This window comes from Patella vulgata, chromosome 6 (genome assembly GCF_932274485.2).
Source record: "Patella vulgata chromosome 6, xgPatVulg1.2, whole genome shotgun sequence".
In the NCBI taxonomy this organism is placed as follows: domain Eukaryota; kingdom Metazoa; phylum Mollusca; class Gastropoda; family Patellidae; genus Patella; species Patella vulgata.
Window position 1 is genome coordinate 60,739,366 of NC_065884.2, and position 23,543 is coordinate 60,762,908.

The 23,543-nt window shown below is 38.1% G+C and overlaps 1 long non-coding RNA gene across 1 annotated transcript; it reads left to right on the top strand.

Annotated features, from left to right (window-relative positions):
* The first annotated feature begins 14,947 nt into the window (after positions 1–14,947).
* LOC126824526 (uncharacterized) lies at positions 14,948–21,379 on the top strand. The gene is made up of 4 exons (XR_007681546.1): positions 14,948–15,079; positions 15,957–16,178; positions 18,989–19,126; positions 19,960–21,379. It is a non-coding gene; the product is annotated as an uncharacterized LOC126824526 (long non-coding RNA).
* The last annotated feature ends 2,164 nt before the right edge of the window (positions 21,380–23,543 follow it).

The following is a 23,543-nucleotide window of genomic DNA, read 5'->3' on the forward strand; positions in this document are numbered from 1 at the left end:
GTAACATATAGTTTAATTTTATTTTCAATAATTCGCTTGCGCGTAGGGGTCTTTAGCAGTGGGAGGAAACCGGAGGACTCGGAGAAAACCCACGAGGTTGGACAGGCGACCATACTCCTTGTCACGTACAACCGGTCTCAGGAAAGAATTGAGGAACAGGCTAGGCCTATATTACCTCTCTCCTAAATTCGACCAGAGCCGTAATTATGGTGTAACTGTGATATTTGCTGATAACACTATTTTGCTGAGACCGTTTTGTTTTAGAATTTCGAATTTTGTGTAAGGGTTTGGATTTTCGTTTTTGGTTTAGTTTATTTGAACGGTTTTTAAAATCGAATAGAAATTGTGACTTCTAGAAAGACCACAGAGGGCTATAATCCAGAAAGTTACGGTCCGATATGCGCCAGTATAATAATATAATGAGATATATTGATATATGCTAAGATTCATCAAAATACGAGGGCTGGCTGATAGTTCTAAGCCTATTTGTGAAAGACCTGTACAAAGTAGATGGTTTCCATATATTTTTCGACACTGCCCATCTTAACAAAAGGGTCGTTCGTTACAAGGACCAGCGGCTGCCAGGCAGGATATGCCCACATTTTGCAAGGGATGGATAGAGAACACGCTAAACAAAAAGCGATTTTTCGAACAATCAAGGGCCATAATTCAGGAAGTTAAGAATCGATATACGCAAATATCTAACGGACCCAAGATCCTTGAGTTATAAACATGCATTTCAAGTTTCATCAAAATCAGATTAAAATTGTGACCTCTACAGGGTCCACAACCTTGATATACCATATTTTTACACTATTCGCGTACAAGCGGTGGCCATTTTGTCCGTCAGTTTTGGTCCAAAATTCAACCTTCATTACGGTGTAACGGTGATATAATCAAACGATTTTTAAAATCGGATAATAATTGTGACCTCCAGAAGGACCACAAGCTAAAAAAAAGGGCGATTTTTCGTATTATCAGGGGCGATAATTCAGGAAGGTACGATCCGATATAAGCAAATATCGACAGGATTCAATATCTTTGGGTTATGAACATGCATTTCAAGTTTCATCAAAATAGGATTAAAATTGTGACCTCTACTGGGTCCACAAGCTAAAAACGTGATTTTCCGTACAACCAGGGGAGATAATCCATGAAGTTTCGATCCGATACATGCCATATCGAAAGCAACCAAGATCTTCTGGAGATAAACCTATATTTCAAGTTTCGTCAAAATCGTATAAGAATTGTGACCTGTAGAGTGTCCACAAACAATTGTGGACGGACGGACAGGGGTGACGACAATATAAGTCCACATGAAAATGTAGGCGTATAAAAATGAAGACCGGCTAGTTTCCTTTTCATTTTCCATTTTGTCCGTTTCTGGTGATTTCATTGGGTGGGTGATTATATGACAAAAGAATAGATAAGTTGTCAGGGCCTTCAACAAGGGTAATCGCATATTTTTGCTTTTGTCGGTAATGGAACATTTGCAATACACTAATATCTGATAATTAAGTAATTATGAGAAATCAGTAGAATTTGCTTGGCAACTAGTTCTGCCCCATGCTAATGTTCAGTATGGATTTGGCTATTCAAATTATGAGGAACCACTGAAACTCAATATACTTGTTTGTTTGTAAACATTTAACGTTAATCGAATGATAATTTTGTTTTGTGCAATCCACAAGAATTTTCGAAGTAATCAAGATCTATAACTCTGTAGTAATGATAGTAAATCCTTGAAAATCAATAGAAGTCTTCGTCTCATGACATTAAATATACTTTTACACACAAGTATTTATCGGGTGGTTATTTCCAATAAAAGTATGGCAATTTTTGTATGTATAGAAATTAGAAACACCCATCTTACTAGTAAAATGCTGGATTCCCATGGAGCGCATACAGGACAAAAATGTAAGCGTTTCTGTAAACCGCATCTCGACGATTAGGGATGTCTGCTCGAGAGACGTCAAAGGTTACCGCGCAAATATCAGCGTTAGTGAGCGCTTGATGTTTTGATACTTGATGGAGGGTTTAAGCGTACAACAGTTTCTGAGATTAAAAAAACCTCGCAAAAAGACGTAGGCAGCGGATAATCCGAGAATTTAATTAAGTTTCGATATTTATTATAAATAATCAGCTATTAAACATCGTCTTTTATGCAACTAATTCTCCTCCGACTTCGCACCCGTTGCTAGGTACCGCGTCCTCCAAGTCACATGACACAAACACGACCACTTTTAATAGATTTGCCGGACCAATGTACGGACGGGCTGACCAACCTACGGACAGGGGCGATGACAATATACGACCACATTTCAATGTGGACGTATAAAAATTATTGAATTTTTTTTTTCTCTCGACGCTCTACTTTTGCAATAATGAATACAATAACGGAAGGGAATTTTATTCATTAAACCGGCATTAGTTTTTTAGTCCTACCACCCAGCTGAGTGGTCTAGTTGTTTAATGCGTGCGCGTTAGATCACAGGGTCTATCATTGAGTCATATAATGCAGTTTCCATTCCCCGCTCTAACGTGATTAGGATCGCTTGTCCAACCTCGTGGGTTTTCCCCTGATCCTCCGGTTTCCTCACACTGCTAAAGACCTCTATGCGCAAGGGAATTATTGAAATATAATTGAACCATGTGTTAGTCACGAAATGGCCTATTTGTGTTGAGTGGACGTAAAACCCCATCTCTCTCGTATTCTCCCTGGCCCGCACATAACATAACCCTTGACAATTGAAATTCGAAATAAGAGTAGACCGTAGCGCCGATGTCCAGACATAATTCCCCTCATAGCAAACTGCACGGCGTATGTCCGTTTTCCTTAGCGCTGGTACCCACGGAAGCTAAGTGAGTAAGACGCTGGCTAGCTAGCCCAGAGGTAGTGGGTTCTATCCCGGTGTTGGCCGTTCCGCGAGAATGTTCATTGGGATTTTCTGGTGTGGATTTTACCTTTTCAGTGGTGCAGAATGGAGGGCCGGACAAGGACCACTGTCTACTCGTTCGAGAGGGACGAAAAACAAGGTCTTGTGTACACATTGGCGTGCACGTAAACGATCCTTTGGTAGTTGGAATTCGATGTAAGATTAGGCCGCAGTGCCAGTGTCCGACAAAATGTCCCTTATACCACACTGTATGGCGTATGCATGTCTTCATTAGCCCAGTCGGAGCAGAGCAGTAGAGCTTTAAACCTCATTTTATTTCATTAGGGCGCTTTTTCTAAAAACGCAGGAAATTGTTGAAATTTGACAGGCTTCTTCGTTTAACTAGTTTAAATAATGCATATAAATTTCGCAAAGATCGGATGATAAAATTCAATAGGGTTCTTCCTTTTACGAATTTAAATGACGCATATAAATTTCATACAGATCGAAAGACAACTTTTGATGTTAGAGCGTTCACAAGGTGCAACAACTTGAAACAAGGGCCATAACTCTAGAAGTAATTAACATAAATTGATGAAATTTAATAGGCGTCTTCGTTTCACTACTTTAAATAAGGGGGGTTGGATGGCCGAATGGTAAGCACGTGCGCGCTGTATCGTATGGCCTGTCATTGAGTCAACTGGCGGTGTTTCGATTCCCCGGTTGTACGTGACAAGGAATAGGGTCGCCTGTCCAACCTCGTGGGTTTTCTCCGGGTTCTCCGGTTTCCTCCCACTGCTAAAACCTCTACGCGCAAGCGAATTATTGAAATAAAATTGAACCATGTGTTAGTCCCGAAATAACCTAGTTTGTGTCGAGTGGACGTTAAACCCCATTTCTCTCTCTCTCTCACTACTTTAAATAACGCATATACATTTCACAAAGATCAGATGATAACTTGTGGCGTTAGAGCGCTCACAAGGTTCAACAAAGTGAAACAAGAGCCATAACTCTAGAAGTAATTAACCGAAATTATTGAATTTAAACAGACTTCCCTCGTCTCACTAATGTAAACAACATATTTCAAGTTTAAAACAATCGGATGATAATGTTTAGCGTTAGCGCGTTCACAAGAAATTGTGAACAGACGGACCGACAGGATCAACAGCAATATACGTCCACATTTCCATGTGGGCGTATAAAAAGGACGAAAAAAAATAAGAAAGCAAATTGAATGCATATTTGTATTTTATTGTCATAATTATTAGTTTATATACAAACTAATTATATTTACTACTTCATATCACAAATGTTTTCAATTTGAGCATTTTTAATGAACAACATAACGTGACAGATGGTATAATAATTAGATTTATATTATCTAAAACAAGCAAACGGTGAGTTAGATGTCCCCCCCCCCGTCCCAATCCCAAAATAAATAGATGACACATATTTATTAATTGCACATTTATCTTTTTGAAAGAGTATGGAGCAATCAAACTGATAAGTCCATGTATAAAATGTTGATGAACTTTCTCGGCCAACACCGGGAGGGACCCACTTAGCCACGTGGCTTCCACACGGACAGACAGCCGGGTGGACAGACTCATTTTAATAGCCCCCTGCTTTCTTCGAAAGGCGGAAGACACTCAAAGTAAAGAAAGATAAAAGCTATACAATCAACGGAAAACATAGTTTTTCTAACCTTCATTAATTATAGCACGGATTTAACAAGTCCACAAATTTAAAATAAAAAAATCTTCAAATAGATTATATTTGCTACAAATAATACCATGGGAGATTATTAAAAAACGATTATGCAGATAAGATAATATTAAAGCAACGTGTTATGCCTTATTAAGCATTAAAGCACAATATTGGTGTCAGTCATTATCACATATGTGATAGAAATGGTTAAACACGTTCCAAATATTATTTTATCACAGAGATCGTTGCTACGATAGATGCGTAATCAATGCTTGAACAATCGGAAGTGACCAACGCAAAAGGAAAACACGAGTTATCCCTCTATATAACTGACTGAAGTGACGAGTGATAACAGATACATGGGCGAATTTCTGCTCACTAATAATTCCTTCGAAGACCAAAAGTTGTTATATGAGACTGTAAGAGTATATCTGACAATTCAAAAAAGTAATTGAATGTCATTAAAATATAAACAGTCCCTACATTCACGTGTGTTTGTTCATTCTATACTTATAAAAACATGGTAAAGCACGGACTTTTTCTATTTTTCTTTCATGTTCCTTATGAATTGTCGGATATCCTTTCACAGTCTCACACAACAACTTTTGGTCTTCGAAGGAATTATTAGTCAGCAAATATTCGCCAATGTATCTATTATCACCCGTCACTTCAGTCAGTTATATAGAGGGATAACTCGTGTTTTCCTTTTGCGTTCGTCACTTCCGATTGTTGAAACATTGATTACTACGCATCGAACGTAGCAATCATCACTGTGATAAAATAATATTTGGAACGTGTTTAACCAGTTCTATCACATATGTGATAATGACTGGCACTAATATTGTCCTTTAAACTGAACCAGTTTGAGCGGATCATTTAGTCATTAATGGATAACATGGCGATAGGATAATACAAAATGGCTTCTCGAATTGCAGATAGGTATTAAAAGTATTTGATATCATTTTTATTTTAAATCCACTAAGATTAATATCAGTTTTAATCAGCTATTATTATTCACGTAAAAAAACCCCAACACATTACCGATTGGTGATTTGATCAATTTTAAAACAACGTAAACAAAGGCTAAAATATATTTTTACATTTCATGCAATGCCTTCAAATATATATACTTTAATCCGGAATCAGTTCAATTACTAATTAAGAAATTCGAAATTAATTAGACAAATATGCCGTTTATACTGAGCGAGAATGCGACCGCGAACGCTCCGAAAACATTAGGCCCCGAGTTCACAAAGTATTCTCAGACTTAAGTTAAGAATTTACCCAAAATTGTTCCACTTATTATAACCAAAACTTGCCCTTTTATAATCTTTTGTTGTTTTAATGTATCAAATACATCAATTAGAAACTAAAGCCAGGCGCATACGGGCAACAGTGAAATCGTTGGTCGTTGAAAGAAAAAATCGCTCGTCTGCGCCAACGGGCAACAATAGTTGCCTGCTGTTGCTCCGAGTTGCTTCTCGTTGCCAAATATCAAACATGTTTCATATTCGACAACAGAAAATCGCTCGTCGCCGAGAAATTGTTCATCTGTTGCTTCAAAATTGCTCGTCTGCGGCGGTAGGCGACAACAGGCAACAGGCAACTGGTTAACTGTCCAATCAGCGAGCGCTCTACTGAAATGTGATACTTCAAGATGGCTATTTTGAATGATCACGTGATATCGGCATTCCGGATACATCCGGGGAAAAATTGCTTCTCGTTGCCAGTCAGCGCACACGGGAGACCTCGAGTTGCCAATTGCTCGGAGTTGCCAGTAGTTGCCTATTGCAGCAACAAGCGACGAAAAGTTGACCATCTGCGCCAAGCTTAAGTGTAAAGTTTTGTGTTTCTGGATTAAAGACATTTCTCACTAACAGTGATTCGTCAGCTATTGTGTGAATGAAGCCGTTTATACCAACTGCGAGCGCGGCCGAATTTCTGTTCGCCCTGAAAGCAACGGGCGAATTTCTAGGAATAATTCGCGCAAAAGATTTTTTTTTTTTTTAGCAAATTAGAGTTTAGGTCAAGGAACATACATAGTCAAAAATCGTCAATGCGCATATTTTATCTGCCAATTTCCATGGGTATGGCATATTCGCGTGGAACGACGCAGTGGTCAGAGATCACAATCGCGCTCAATATATAAATGATCGCATTTGATAGATTAACTAATATTTGAACGAGGTCGTTTACACTTACGCGAATGCGGCCGACTTTACGAGCGCGGTGATTGACTCCAGAGTGTATTATTTATTTATTTTTTTTTTTGGGGGGGGGGGGGCCCAATGGTTAGCACGCGCGCGCTGTATCATACGGTCTGTCATTGAGTCCACTGGTGGGGTTTCGATTCCCCAGTTGTACGTGACAAGGAGCAGGGTCGCCTGTCCAACCTTGTGGGTTTTCTCCGGGTTTTCCGGCTTCCTCCCACTGCTAAAGACCCCTACGCGCAAGCGAATTATTGAAATAAAAAGATTAAACCATATGTTAGTCCCGAAATGACCTAGTTTGTGTCGAGTGGACGTTAAACCCCATTTCTCTCTCTCTCTCTGTATTTTGGGGAACAATTTTAATAGTCAATTGAGCGAGAGCAAACGGCACACATGGTTAAATCGTAAAATTTTATTTGCGAATTTCCGCCTGCATCTCCGCTTAAGGTAGGAACGATGATTCACGCGGAAAGTCGCAATGGTCGCTTTCGCGGTCGTTTCCGAGCTCAGTATAAATTTAATGCCCCTAAGGTAAAAGCGAATAATAGACAATCATGACCCCTGAATACATTTTTATCTCACTATATCTAAAGGGCAATACAGCCTGGGCTGTATTAAATGAAATACTATGTAACTAAAAATATTAGAGGAATTTAATACCAGGGATAAAAAAAAAAGAGAAATTTAATTGAACGTACTTCCACTATTATAATTCAGATATTAGATATCTTATTAACACAATCGGATCGGGAAACAAGCACAGCCTACGCAATGCCTCTAACTAATATTAAATATTGCATTGGCGTATTGCGATCATTCACAGCCTAAGTAATATTAAAGCATGTTCTTTCCTACTGCACTCAGCGCCGGGTTATGAGTTCGTGGGTTCATCTCCCTCCACAAAGAATGTTATGTACCTAGGAATTGTTTTCAGTAGCCTACAGTATTGTATTTTGCAGTAAGTTTCCTACAAATATAATGTAGAGTATTTTAATTGAAGCCTTATTAAGAATACATTGTGCAAGAGCTAAATCTGCCTATTGCAGGTCTTTCTTTAGGCCTGAAATGTTATCAAAATTATGAATTAGACATTAATTAACCTATCCAGACCATAATCAACTCTCGATGTCATCGCTAGTCTGCGATATTTACTGGATTGAGATCCGATTTGCTGCTCAACTTTCATTCATGATTAGATCATGAAATGGATAATGGCGACTATGTTTTTATCGTACCGACTTTAGTAATGATGATCGAGGCTAGGCCGAAAATTCAATCGCTAAATTATCGGTTCAGAGTGGATCAATTTGACTGAAATCTTCAGCAAATACCCTTTACATTATCTGGATTTTTACTATTGTAGTGAGAACTGTCAGCTCTTTATCTAATCTCCCATAATGTGTCTTTAATTAAACAGTTGCGGGAATTTATCATTTGATTCAGCATTTATACAGCTGGTGGAGGCCTTTGGTCTATATACTGGCCCTGAGTATACTCTAGAACTCCGGGCCCTGTTTCACGAAATTTTAGCTAAAGATAAAATCCAAATTGTAGTAGATACTTCAATTTTGATTGGCTAAGCACTAAAATCAATCTAATATTATCCAATTAAATTACTAAAATTTGGATTTTATCTTAGTTAAAAATTTCGTGAAACAGGCCCCCGATCTTAACATTATAGACACTTAAAACATAATAATGGCATGCGCACACTGGGGTATAATAACTTTTAGCTATAAGAAGCTACGCTCTCTTCCACTTCAATACAGGCACCGTTTGGTTGACAAAAGGCACGAAGCAGTATAACAAACAAACAAAAAACAAAACAAAAAATAATAACATATGAACACCGCAAAATCATACAAAAGGGAGACAACTCTGAATTATGTTATACCAATGCCTTGTCTGCCTTTAAATTGATTTATCACCCAATAATACATTCTACAGTAGATATCGCTTGTGTTATACATTTCATAATCTACTGCGATATCTACTATTTTTATTCAATTGACCTAGTTGGAAACACTGGGTTTAATATAAAGGACTTTGCAATGGTTGAATTGCTGTCAAAAAATGATGTATCACTACGCTGTAATGTTCAGTAAAAGTGAAATCTACAGCAAAGAATTATATTTATCTATTTGTGCATGTAAGTAGGGATTGGGTGATAAATAAAATCTCCTACTCGTCTTTTTTGATATCAAAAAATATCAACACTCGTTGATAAAGTAAATAAAAACTCGGCAGAACCTCGTTTTTTGTTACTTTATCAACTTGTTTTGATATTTTATTATATCAAAAAAGACTGGTGGGAGATTCTCTATGTGTAAATTATTAACAAAATAAAACAGCTCCCATTTCTCAATCTGTTTCCAAAGTTGTCGTACAAAAATTGGTATTAATCGGTAAAACAAGAATACAATGTCCAGTGGACCAATTAGACAAAATTGAACGCGAATTGTAATTAAGTTGACTGTTAATTGAAATTTATAACATCTAAATATACATAGATTTATACGTTTTTCTGTATTTATATACAGTAAACGTAGAAATACTTTGTATTTTGTATCCACCTACATTAAAGACACATTATGTAAGAGCTAAATCTGCCTACTGCTGGTCTTTATTTTGGCTTCAAATGTTACATATACTAATATTTAGACATTTATTCACACGACAAGCTTATAATCGACTCTCTAGACCACCTAATGGCGGAGATTTAAACAGATTAAAACACGATCGACATTTAATGATTCAATTTAGAAATGGTGAATCGAGACAAGTACGGTTAAATCGTTTCAAGTACGGTCGCTACGATAATAAACAATCTATGCAACATCTTGTCAAAACTTCAAATAGTGATAACTTAACTTAGAATAAAGTAATTTGAATGAAATTTTCAATAAAGTTATTTTGCATTATCCGTATTTGACATAATGTGTCTTTAATGAACATTGTATTGTATATATCATGCATAAAAATATTAGTCACCTTTCGCTTTATATGCTTCCGCCTGAGCTATGAGATGAGTGTAAACATGATTATATTTGGCCTTTTCGAGACATCTTAAAAATTTCTGATAGGCGTTCGGTCCCGATTGAAAGACGAAGTCAATACATTTACCCATTCCAGTCTTTCGTCCCTGCCTTTCTTCTGCATTGCAAATGACTATTACCTCGTCGTCCGTTAAAATCCCTTCTTGAAACATATCCTGCACCAAGTCCTTAGCACGCACCTCCTCTGTTAAAAAACAGAATTCTCTTTGTAATATGGTTTTATCTGGTTCCATTAGAGAACCCCTCTCTTTTATTCCCACAGTACTTAAATCTGTTTCCTCTAGACGTTTAATTACATGTGGGTAACTTTTTTCTAGTCCTTTTAAAAATTCCTCATAGGCCCCCACACCCGAACGGACTAAAATATCTAGAAAGGCTTCCATTTTCTCTCTGCGAGTCGGCTTGCTGCTTATTACGTCTAGGTCATGCTGGTCGAAAATCTGTGCAGAGAACATTGCATCCGCCATACCATGATCAGGGGAAATCTCATCCACTAAAAACACTCGGTTACACTGTAGTTTCTTCCGCCCCTCTTCGTCCATCAATCCTCGAGAGATCTTTGACATTCTGAAAATAAGAAGGGATTAAATATGAAATATTCATACTACTAATAAACTAATGTTCTTGGGTATCCAGAACCTAATATTGTATACACCCTAATAAATGAAATGAAATGGTGTTTAACGTCCTACTGTTCTGTTACGAACTGGGCTAATGAAGACGGGCATACGCCATATAGTGTACAATGGGGGCATTTTGCCCCGACAGCGGCACTACGGCCTACTCTTATTTTGAATTTCAACTGTCAAGGGATCTTTTACGTGCACGCCAATGTGTACACGGGACCTCGGTTTTTCGTCGCATCCGAACGACTAGACAGCTGTCCTTGTCAGGCTCTCCGTCCTACATCACTGACAAGGGGGAACCACGCCGGAAAATCTGGATGAACTTTCTCGGCCAAAACCTGGATCGAAGCCGCAACCTCCAGGATAACGAGCCATGGGAACTACTATATGCTGTCCCTTGTAAGCCAACGCCCATGCGTTAATCCCCATCCCACCTCTCAGATACCCTGTAGCATATATATTGGGGTTAGGTCTAAATATTAAGGCCACCTGCCTGGTCACGAGATGTAAACAGTCCTAGCCCTAACCCACAATCTCGTCAACAATCACGTGCCCTAACGCTATTTACATTTCTCAATGTGGCCTTAATATTTAGACCTGACCATGCGTACGGGTCTTGAGAATAACCCCTGAACCCAGTCACGAAGTTGTTTGAATGAGGAAATAGTTATTTTAAATGTTCGATAATAATGGCCGATTAATAATGACCTTTCAGTGTTAGTTTGTAAAATATCTGCATTATGGTAGTACGTCCACCTTCGTTACATTATGTCCAAGGCTATTACCTTCCATGTTTCTATGATTGATGCTGTTAATATAGGAGGGTTAATTTTCTACCCTCTCGAAATAAAGTGATTATTATTATTATTACGAGGTTTAGTTTTAGTTTCGATACGGAAATATTTTTTATAATTTATTATTGGATCATTTCGTCGGTTTGGAAAGATTTATCGATGGATACATTATTCGTATATGTTAGAGGGTTGTCTAGCGTGGATTTTGCCAAATTATTTCTTTAGCACTTAAGAATCAACATAGGCATAGGGCCTATCAATTGTTTTCTTACCAGAGGTCTAGCCCAAAGTTATTAATAGAGTTATCTCCCTTCTTAGCCATTCGTGGACCAATTTCCCTTAACAAAACCGAGTGAACGTCCATCGATCACATAGATATACACGAAGCAGGCATGCCAAACGATGTAAGAATAAATAGAGATCAAAGTTAAGCGCATCCAACACACATTTATCTGATTGAGCTTGTTATTAAACCGTGTCGCCATCGTCAACATACCGGTAGCTTTAGACTGTTACGTCATATTATATACGATCCATGATTAAAATTTAACCTAAATTGAGATTCGATTTTACACCGGCTAGTATTTAATGATATCGAATCCTTTACACCCCAAATGGTTAAATAAGGTTAGCTATTAACAAATGTTAAACATGTTAGCCTACCTGGACAATAGCTGTAGAGATCAAACAGCGCAATATAATATAAAACTGTCGTGTGGTGTTCAGGGTACACGGATTTATTCGCTAGTCTATAAATAGCATGTATACGGAAGACCTAGATAGGCTTATACTATAGTTGTATTAAATCGCATGACTATTTCTTCAATAGATACACACAATAAATATAATATCTGCAAACTTTTTCACGTGGCTTTTATACATATATATATACATGTAGTATTAGCTTACGCTCACATAATAACCTTAGTATAGCCCTATTGATATTTTTTCGGAGCTCGCTAGGGGATTCAATCACACTTATTTTCTCCATTGACGCTGGCATTAAATCCTAGAAATTCGATCAAATGTATGTAACACATTTATAAAATCCAACTGTCACCTCCGGTTGGCATGTACTATGATAACAGTCTCCTATTGGCATTACCAAAAATTCTCCGAAGCTTTTAGCCGCCAATATCTTTACAGTACACTGCTTATTTCAGCAAGGGGATTTCCCTCATTCGGTAATATTCGTCGATATGCACACGCGCAGCTGCCACTGTGAGTGGTGGTTATGCCCGATATGTTCATTTTCGGCCCGTCCCAAAATCAGTCAAATTTATTAATAAAGATCGTCAAATAATATAATTTTACACATTTTTCCACGGCCAAAGTAAAAAATTGGCATGTAAAAGGTAAAACAAGGGGATTTTGGTTAATTATCTATATCTGGAACTATCGTCATAGATTATTCTCTCTTTTATCATTGGTGGCTAGCCTGTCTTATCACGTCAGGTGCTGCATGATGTTAACCCCAATAAAGAAGAATTTCCCGTCATCGAGTTCCAAATCAACATTAAAATATTCTTTTCGGATCTAGAATGTACCAGATTCTCTTGGCAGCGCGGTGGTTCAGTAAGTAAAACATTTTCGCCGAGGAGGCTCGGGTTCGCTCCCGGTGACGGTCGAAAAGATTCCTCGGATTTTTCGGCGTTGTTTCGCCTCGACTATGGCACAGGGCGGAGTGCCTGGCAGAGAAGAGTTTCTAATCATTCGAATAGTACAAAACATTGGCGCGTACGTAAAAGAACCCTTGACAAAATAAGAGTAGACTGTAGTGCCGCTGTCCAGGCAAAATTTCCCAGTCCAGTCGGTGCAGAAGAGTAAGACTTTAAATCCCATTCATTTCGTTTCATTTTCAAAATCTGTCACACTGTTTTAATTACAAGTTTAATCAACCCTTCACGGCAAACCTGGGCCATTTAATACTTATTATTTATTCGACTGATGCTGGGTCGTGACCTTATAATGATTGATGCTGTGTGTGAAATTTGTTGTTTTAATAAGACCTGACTCTCTCGACTTCAATGCCAGTAGACTCAGAGATCCAGACGTTGATCAACGTATAATGTACCAACATTGCCCCGAAATTACTTAGTGGGAGTGTGTCTAGCTTACAATAAACCTCATTTTCATTTTACTAGGCAGTTAAGATCAACAGATAACAGTGCGATTGATGTTGCTATACATAGTGTAGATCAAATGCCAAGAAAACAAAAAGAAAACCTAAAAATTAATTTCATCAAATGAAATGGGTTTTAATGTTCTATCGTTCTGCACCGACTGGGATAATGATCTCGGATATAAGCCAAGCTGTGCTATGAGGGGAAATTGTGTCCGGACACCTATACTCTTATACCGAAATCAAATATCAAGAGTCAAGAGTTACCCCCCTCCCCTTTGCCAAAACCCTTTGGAACACGCTTGATGCCGAAGTTTTTAATCGATTCATTTCAAATTTTGTGAAAAGCATTGCGAGAGGACGAACCGTATTGATATTCAGTGTTCTCCAATGGTCATTTTTACAGGCACCCCACCCTTTATCGAAATCCTTGTGAGCACACTAGAAGATTAGTTTTGAACAGATTCTTTTGAAATTTGGTGTGAAGCAGTGAGACCTTTAGCGTACGAACCCTGTTAATATTCAGTATTCTGCGACTGTCAGTGATAGGGTTACACCCCCTCCCTACCCTCCACACACACACTATATCAAATATCAAATTTTCCTTTTGGATAAGCTGTTGTTGAGACATTGATGTTATGTGGGTGTATGTCTGGTTTATGCTAAATGATAAGGCCAGCTCAGTTTTTCGTCATAGGTCACGAGATGTAAACAGGGCTAGCGGTAATTCCAACCCTCACCCTGGACATACCCCCGAATGCTTTCCCTAACTTTAACCTACAATCTCGTGCCCTAACCTTAACCTACAATCTCGTGCCCTAACCTTATTTAAATTTCAGCGACCTTGACAAAAATTGAGCTGGCCTTAACAAATAGATTTACCCGTGTAGGTCCACACTTTGCATGGCTATTTATATTCTAAAATTGTCAATGTGTCATAATTGTTTAAATTTATATATTTTTGTAGAAATGAAATGAAATGGGGTTTAACGTCCTAATGTTCTGCCCCGAACTGGGGTAATGAAGACGGTATATTTTTGTTTAATTGTAAATTGGATTCGTACGCATTGAATTCAATTAGAGTTATGATTTAGAACAGATCGCATCTTTTTCTTTACTTGTAAATATATAGTTGTATTATCTGTGTTTAATAAACCCATAGAAGTTACTTGGACTACAATATTTGAGGTGGTCACATTACATCGAATGCGTCGGAGACAGTTGTTAAGAGCGAGCATATTAAGAGAACCAAGACATGTTCGCAATTCCTCAATAGGAGAGTCGGCAGACCCAGTTTTCATGATCCCTGTGTATCATGGTCCATATTCCATGCTCTTACAAACAAATAGAATGCCTGATTAACAACGCGTGTTATCTCCGGTTTATTGAAATAAAGATATGTAAGTAACAAAATGCTCTCTCTCCCTCTCTCTGGTAGTGTTACCATAATATGTATATTGATAGCTGTAATATTTCAACGTGTACAGGTTTACTACTTGATCTGTTTCCGCCACACAGCAATGTTGCTGATAGTGTGCCACATAGTTTACTTCCGGTGATGTCATAAGGCGGGTCTTAACTTACGATAAAGAGAGGAAGTCCTGACTGAACATGATATAGTTAATTATGAGTCTATGAAATAAATTAATATCATTACTATTGTCGAATTAATACTGGTAACTGTACATGTAAGTATATTATGAATTTCTTGTTCAATTTTAAGCATTTCTTATATTATATTACTTATTATTTTGCGTACTGTTGGTCGGGCGTTTCTACAAACTCTTAATTATATAATATTAATGTTTTGAATCGGAAAAGATCACTTAAAGGACTGATCACTACCCATATTCGAAAGCTACGCAAAATAAATTCTCCTCTCGGGTTGCGATACTCCCCCGTGGGCCACTATGGACTAATTCATATATACCACTAAGTACGTAAATATATCTGATATCTGAATATAACGGTATATACATGCAGTACTAAACCATCTGTATATACATGTACTGCGTAACATATATAAATTGTCTATGCAAGTACTAGTAAAAACGTATTAAATGTATACAAGCACATGTACTTCTAAAAACGTATATAAAGGTGTACAGTATATACGCATGTCCTTCTAAACCGTACATAAATGTACATTCATAATGTACTACTAACACGAGAGAGAGAGGGGGGGGGGAGAGATATGATTTAACGTCCACTCGACACGTCCACAAACATATGGTTCAATTTTATTTCAATAATTCGCTTTTCGTGTATGGGTCTTTAGCAGTGGGAGGACGTGAGAAAATCAACGAGGTTGGATAGGCACCCTACTCCTTGTCACATACCACCGGGGAATCGGAAACACGCCAGTTGACTCAATGACAGACCTTATGATACAACGCTCACGCGTACCATTTGGCCATCCAACCCCTAAACGTAAAAACCTTTATATACTACTACAAAATAATTCCGAGAACCATTTGGCCATCTAACAACCCCCCAAACGTATAAAGATCTTTATACTACTACAAAATAATTCCGAATGATATTCTACTATTTTCCAATTTTCAGTTTTGTTTTGTATAATTATGGCACTCAGTGTTTCTCAGATTGTCGTTCTGGTTGCTGGAAGCGTCGCATTTCTTCTTTTAACAGTTGGAATCTTCTACCCCCATTGGTGGAAATCGGTTGACAAATCAGATTACACCGTCCCATTATTCGGTGCAGTTTATTGTATCGACGATGTATGTTATTCTGCTGTAGTTGTTCCTGTAGACTATTACTCCGAACCAGGTAAGAACAAATAAATATTAAAGGAAATGAAATGAAATGGGGTTTAACGTCCTACTGTTCTGCTCATATACTGGGCTAACGAAGACGGACATACGCCATACAGCGTGCTATGAGGGAAATTTTGCCCGGGCAGCTGCACTATCGCCTACTCTTATATCGAATTCCAACTGCCAAGGGATCTTTTACGTGCATTCCAGTGTATACACGGGACCTCGGTTTTTCGTATCATCCGAAGGACTAGACAGCTGTCCTTGTCAGGCCCTCTGTTCTGCACCATTGACAAGGGGAAACCACGTCGGAAAATCGGGATGAACTTTCTCGGCCAATGCAGGGATCGAACACCCGACCTCCGGGCTAGCGAGCCAGCGTCTTACCCACTTAGCCACCGTGGCTCCCAAAATATTAAAGGAGCTAAATCTCTAACTCAATATTTTCCATAATTAGGGTGACCCGCGCACTTTACAGAAAGTTGGTCTCGACACGGCTAAATGTGCACGCTTCAGTTGCGTGTCTCGAAGTGATTTCTGACTACCCCGCACTCGCTTTGAGTCGATAAATAGCCATGGCACGTGCAATTCTCTACAAATATATCAACTATTACAGCCGTAAAAAATCTATTGTTGACGCTTTTGAATAGCAGTAAAATTTAGCGTCTTGGTTATTACAGCAGCTTTAGTAATTATGTTTGTTTTATTTTTTAAATTGCTTTATCATTAACTGTACCGTTAAGAGCGGCATCTTTTGGTTTAGTACAAATACTATCTCTGAATCACTTTCTTTAGCAGGAACATGATACTAGCAGTAGTTTCATTTTACTTTTACAAGTTTCTTAAAACAATTGTTGAGTTGTCTAAAGTGCTTATTTCTAAATTCAATTTCTTGTTCTAGCTTTCTGTTATGTTTCGTAAAAAAGTAGTCTTGATTATCCCGACCTGTCAATCAGACGTAGAATGGTCGATAGACTGGTTAAGCGAGACTAATTTCAAAACAAGGGCACGTAACCTATCTTTTACTCAAAAGTGTCTGGATGTTATGGACGCAACTTGGAACCAGTTTTCAGTCTATTATTTATAGATGATTAATGGTCATAGCTTATTAAGTACAACATGATCGTTTATTTCGTGACTATAATTGTGTGAAACTGATTTGAGGCTTGGCATATATATAAATATTGTGGCGTAATTGTCGAGATATTTGGAGATATTTATTTATGGTGGGTCACCCTACCATAATATTCGAAATTAAAAACACAAAATAGAATTCAATCATGGTCAATTCCAATCAATAGTGACGATATTATCTTGTCATGAAAATATAGGATCCTAATATCCAATACTTAAGACACAATTAACATTCGCAGTACACGAGTCGTGTATTATATGGATTCGGGTGTCATTTTGTAATAAACAAATATAAACACCCTACAACACAATGAGGAAGTAATTAGTAAAGGCTGATTCACTAACGACAATATAATAATAATAATAATAAAAACGTGTAGAATAGACTAAGGAGACGTAAACGACTGCCGTTCAATTTGAACTGTTCACGTATTTAATTGAATAATTGATTAGAAATTATAATATTTTTTTTTTTCAAAAACTGAATATTAATCACGTTACGTACATTCATATTACTATAATATGTGTTTTTAAAACCTTTTTTTTTGTCTATTTCAAGGTTCCAAAAATAGAGCCGTCCACCCTTTAATACACCATTAATCAGAATCAATTTAATACAACTCAAGACAAAACCCTTGTTGGTTTAACGTTATACTATGGAGCCCTTTAGGTGCACGACTCCTCTCTGATATAATTATTTCGATGAAATATTTTTGTCAAATTCGACCTTGTTTTAGTGAAGGCGTATAATGTTGTCGCCCCTGTCTGCAAATTTCGCCAGTCAACAATTTGTGACCGCAATACAGTTTTTTTTAGTGTTTTTTATTTCCAAATTTGGTGTCAAGCATTGGGGTCACAACATGTTAAAGCCTATCTATTTTCAGCGTTCCACGACCTTCATACCCTACGGAGCTCCTTAAGTGCCTCATTTCTTTTATGTTATATCCATATAATTCAAGGGCAAATAACCCGCATGAAAGCTCTTCTCGTTCTGACAAAAATAGATATTAACTTAAAGCATGTAGAGTCTAATATTTTTAACTTTAAAGATACATTCCCGCGTAAAAACTGGGTGATTTAATGGTATATATGGACTAAAAACATATTCAAACTAATTAATTTGTCATAATTTTGCTTCAAATCCTTCTCAAACATTGTAATTGCGAAGGAATGCCCTGCTATAAAAATCTGATCAAACCCGGTCATGTTTACGTCACGTGACTTACCTCTCTTGGAAGTCAGAGGAGAATTCATTGCATACATAAGACGATGTTGTCTTTAATCGCTTACTATTTATTACAAATATCGAATCCTAATTAAATTCTCGGATTATCCACTACCCGCGTCTTTTCCGTCATTTTTATCTCAGAAAGTGTTGTACGTCTAACTCTTCATAAAGTTTATCAACTTGTAAATCAAGCGCTCAATGTTCGTGTGTGACCTTTGACATCACGAGTGCAGAAATTCCTAATCGTCGGGCTGTCGATTAGGGGAACCCTTACAATTTTGTCCTGTATACGCTCCGTGAGTGTTTTTCGTGGAATCCAGTATTTTTCTAGTAAGATTGGATATCTCTACTTTCCATATATACCAAAATTGCCATACTTTTATTGGAAATAACCATCCGATAAATACTTTTATGGGAACCCATCTTTAAGTTTTGATCGTTATATGGTATTCATATTCCAGGGTGGCTAATGGCTGGACGTATACTAAGTTGTTTTGGTTTGTTTTCCGTAATAGGAGGAATAATATCCCAATTACTTAATATGAGATGGCAAACGGAACTATTTCATATTATGGCCTTAGTTATGTTTGCAACTGGGGGTAAGTATACCTTATAGAAAATTAAAGTGGACACCGCTCAAATAAAATGGGGTTTAACATCTTACTTTTCTGCACCATCCGAGCTAATGAAGACGGACATACGCCATACATTTGCCTGGGCACCATTTCAATTCCCGAACTTATAGCTACGTCATCTTCCTTTACAGCAAACACGTGAACAGTAGCGTTCAATCAGACTGAAATCAAACATGGCGAACTCCATGGAAACCTTGACATTTAACGAACCTTGAACTTTGCAACCCGATTATGACAGGTAGACATTTTAGCTGAAAAGCGCGAGATTTGGTATTCGCGATGATCGCAATTAGAATCGTAACGTATTTTAAGTAACAAATATGTTTCAGCTGCCATGATTGGTTGAGATATTTTTTAGGCAGTCGGTACATGCGCTGTACTCAGAAATTCTCCTTTTCACTCGATTGACACTATTTTCGGAATTGAAAGAATGTAATTCCAGAACGTTCAATCGAGTATCCCCTAGGTGTCATGGGTGTGTGTGTGTGTGGCCGAATGGTTCGACACAGGCGCGTTGGATCATAAGGTCTGTCATTGAGTCAAGTGGAGTGCTTTCAATTCCCCGCTTGTACATGACAAGGCAAGTAGAGTCACCTGTCCAACCTCGTGGATTTTCACCTCCTCCCCCGTCCCTATAGCTAGAGATCCCTTTTGCGCAAGCGAATTATTGAAATAAATTTGAACCATATTATGTTAGTCCCGAAATGACCTTGTCAAGTGAACGTTAAACCTATGAATTATTAGTCGATCATTGTACATATTATTTTTTATTGATTATGCTCTTTGATTTATTTCAGGTTTCTTAAGTTTTATTGTTTCGTTCGTCTTTATCGCGAAATTCAGTCAAATATCAGCGGCGTATCAATTAATGAGGATTCAAGACTCATTAAGCTACAACTTATTGCCCATCTCCCTGATGTTACTGGCCAGTATAACGTCTATCTTCACTGCCGTTGCGTCCGGTATAGGCTACAAAGCGGAGAGAGAGGTGGTGGTTCTAACTTGGAAGAAAGGCTCCTATTTATTATAGACTATCTATTGAATAGATTCTATTTATAGATGCACATATTATTGAGTGGTTTATATTTTATATATCATGGTTCCCCCCCCCCTCTAGCTGGCAATAGTAAAAACAAAATGTACTTTAAGTCGCTGATCCCGATCGTTCATTTTTAGGCAGTACCATGAAATATTTCACGATTTAATCCATGCTAAACCCAGATTGAATATTTAACATTGAAGTAAAGATGCATTATCTTAAGAGCTTAATCTGTCTGTGCATGTATTTCTTTTTTGTATCAAATGTTTTATAAACTATTATTTAGACACTTACAATCAACTCTCTAGACAATTGGATAGCCGAGATGCAATTTAATAATGTAATTTTAAAATGGTTTGGCAAACACTTGCTACGTTAATAAACAATCTTATGAAAACTTCAAACACTGATAATTCGATCAGAATACAGTAATTCGAACGAACTGTTCAATATATTCATTTTTCGTTATCTATTATAGCAAGAACGGTCAGCTTTTATTTTATCTAAATCTTGCATATTGAATCGTTAAAGTCCGGCCCACACCGCCACGACTTGCCCAGACTCTACCCAACGCAACGTCTTGTCTCAGATAATCAGTGCAGTGTTTTACAATCCCACGACCACGATTCAATCGATTTCCGTCGCGTCGTGGCCCGTCGGCCCGACTGAGCATGTTCAGTCGTAGTCGGATGCAGTTGGATGCAGTCGTAACCCATCGTGTTTGCGTGGACACTCACACGACAAGATCAATTGTCTTACTGTTGTTTAGCCAATCAGAGAGTAGCATTTAGTCATGTGACTGTGCAGGTCATGTGCTCCTTGTTTTCCCGGGACAATTCAAGATGGCAGATTTTTGTACAGAAGAGAGAGGGAAGTGGCGTAACTCACGACGCATAATCTGTGAGAGTCGGGTCTGTGTGGACTGGTACCGTCGTAGGCAAGTGAAGTAAAGACGCGACCCGATTTTTTTTACAACTACCCAAGACGCTGAGTCCTGTCGGGTTGTGTGTAGTCGTAGCGGTATTGGCCGGGCAAACCAAAGCCAAATTATAAACCTGTAGGTGATCTCCCAACTTCGATTCAATTGGATTAAATCGATTTTATCAAAAACTTACCTGTGCCGTTTGCTTTTTTATATAGTATGTAATCTTATTGAAATACAGATTTATATTTCGTTTCGTTGTTTTATACTTTCGATGACCTCCAACACATGAAGATCTGACCGGGTGTAGTGGAAGATCGCGTAAGGGGCAAATTGATGTTTCTAGTGTGATACCCACAATTCCGTGCACCTCACGCCAAGATCTCACCGTATAACTGACCGTTTCATTGGCTAATCCCCCCCCCCACATCAACCAGAACGCTTGTTTTATAACAACTCATCCAGTATAGTTTAGTAATGACAAGTAAAACAAATTTTTGAACTATAAAAACGAAACAAGATACGGTCTGTGTTCTAATCGGATTGATATTGTAGGCAGAAGATGCCGAATGTTGCAAAAATGAAATGAAATGGGGTTTAACGTCCTACTGTTCTGCTCCTATACTGGGCTACAGTGTGCTATGAGGAAAATTTTGCCCGGGTAGCGGCACTGTCGCCTACTCTTATATCGAATTCCATCTACCAGGGGGTCTTTTACGTGCATTCCAATATATACACGGGACCTCGGTTTTTCGTCTCATCCGAAGGACTAGACAGCTGTCCTTGTCAGGCCCTTCTTTCTGCACCACTGACAAGGGGAAACCACGTCGGAAAATCCAGATGAACTTTCTCGGCCAAAGCAGGGATCGAACACCCGACCCCCAGGCAAGCGAGCCAGCGTCTTAACCACCTAGCCGAATGTTGCGAAATATATCTTTGTAAATACTGAACGGATCTGAGCTTTTTTGGACTGATATCCATAGAGAGATTCAACTTTCACATGAAGATCAGCGGCTTTAACTACAGATCTGTAGACAGTGGAGAGGGATTGTTATGCTCATAGGCAATCGTTTAAAGGACACTCATATTATTGATTTAATAATTAATTGTAGATTGATTGATATTTACTTATTAAACGTAATGTGTCTTTATTGATTACATGTAATTACTTAATATCTATTGTTGCAGATAAATTCATATGTGTAATTATGTGTAATATGGAAAGGGTTTAAAGGGTCAACACAATACCTTGAGACTAACATAGATGATGGGAGACGGGGTGGGGGGGGAGGAGAGGGCATGTTCTCTTTTTCGAATTACAACTACCAGAGCTTCTTTTACGCCCAAGCCAATGTCCATTGTTAAACTTCGGTTTTTCGTCCCTTTTAAACAACTAGGCACATTTAACTTTCAGCCCCGCCACTACAAAATCCCAATGATTCTTCCCAGCTCACTCCGAGATTCGAACTAGGTCATTCGAGTCGATACCGATAAAGACCCTTATGCTAATAGTTACTGTTTTTGCACTTCGAAGTTTCCAAACTTTGGGGTCAAAAATAAAGTTGCCAATGATATGTTGATTTGTAATAAAAAGCAAATGATAAAGTGAAAGGTTATTGCATGGCGACGAGAGACAATGTGGCTTATTTGATAATTAACTATCGGAGTGACGTCCCTTTAATAATTGTACAGCAGTTGCTTCAATCGGCATTCATTGATAGATTCGGGAGATTTCCGACGTTACGTGATAAAGTCCATGTGTAAGCGAAATGATATGAAATAGGGTTAATAAAGGCAAATTGTGAAGACTATTATTTTGTAGGCTATATTGAAAAATGATCTATCTGGGATTCTGATATCGTGCCGCTTACTCCTGTTCCCAATCTTTATCCAGTGAGGGAAATAAATCACCAAAGGCCTGGTTTAAATGGCATTCTTGTAATGACTACGTGGAACAGCAGTTAACAAAAACATTGCACAGTAGCACCCGATTTCTTCAAATATCCTCGAAACATTTCTTGAATTTCTTACCTCCGTAGGTGCTCTATCAATACACACCGGGAAAGGAAGAAAGGTCTAGATCTATTTCACATGCACACCTGCAGATTTCGTCATAGATCACGAGATGTACACAGGACTTGGGCACGTGATTGTTGCCAAGGATTGTGGATTGGGGTAAGGCTTAAGACTAGGTCTAGGGTTAAGTTAAGGGTTAGTGCTATCTCTGTTTACATCTGAATACATCTGCAGGTGTGCATGTGAAATAGATCTAACCGAAAGAAGGGCTATGAATAATAAAATAACATGGCGTAGATTAATAACATTTACAGAGTTGTAATAATTCAACTCTTCTAAAAACAATAGTCTGATATCACAAACTCGTTTTAAAACTTTAGGTTTTTCACTTGATATCCTCTGGC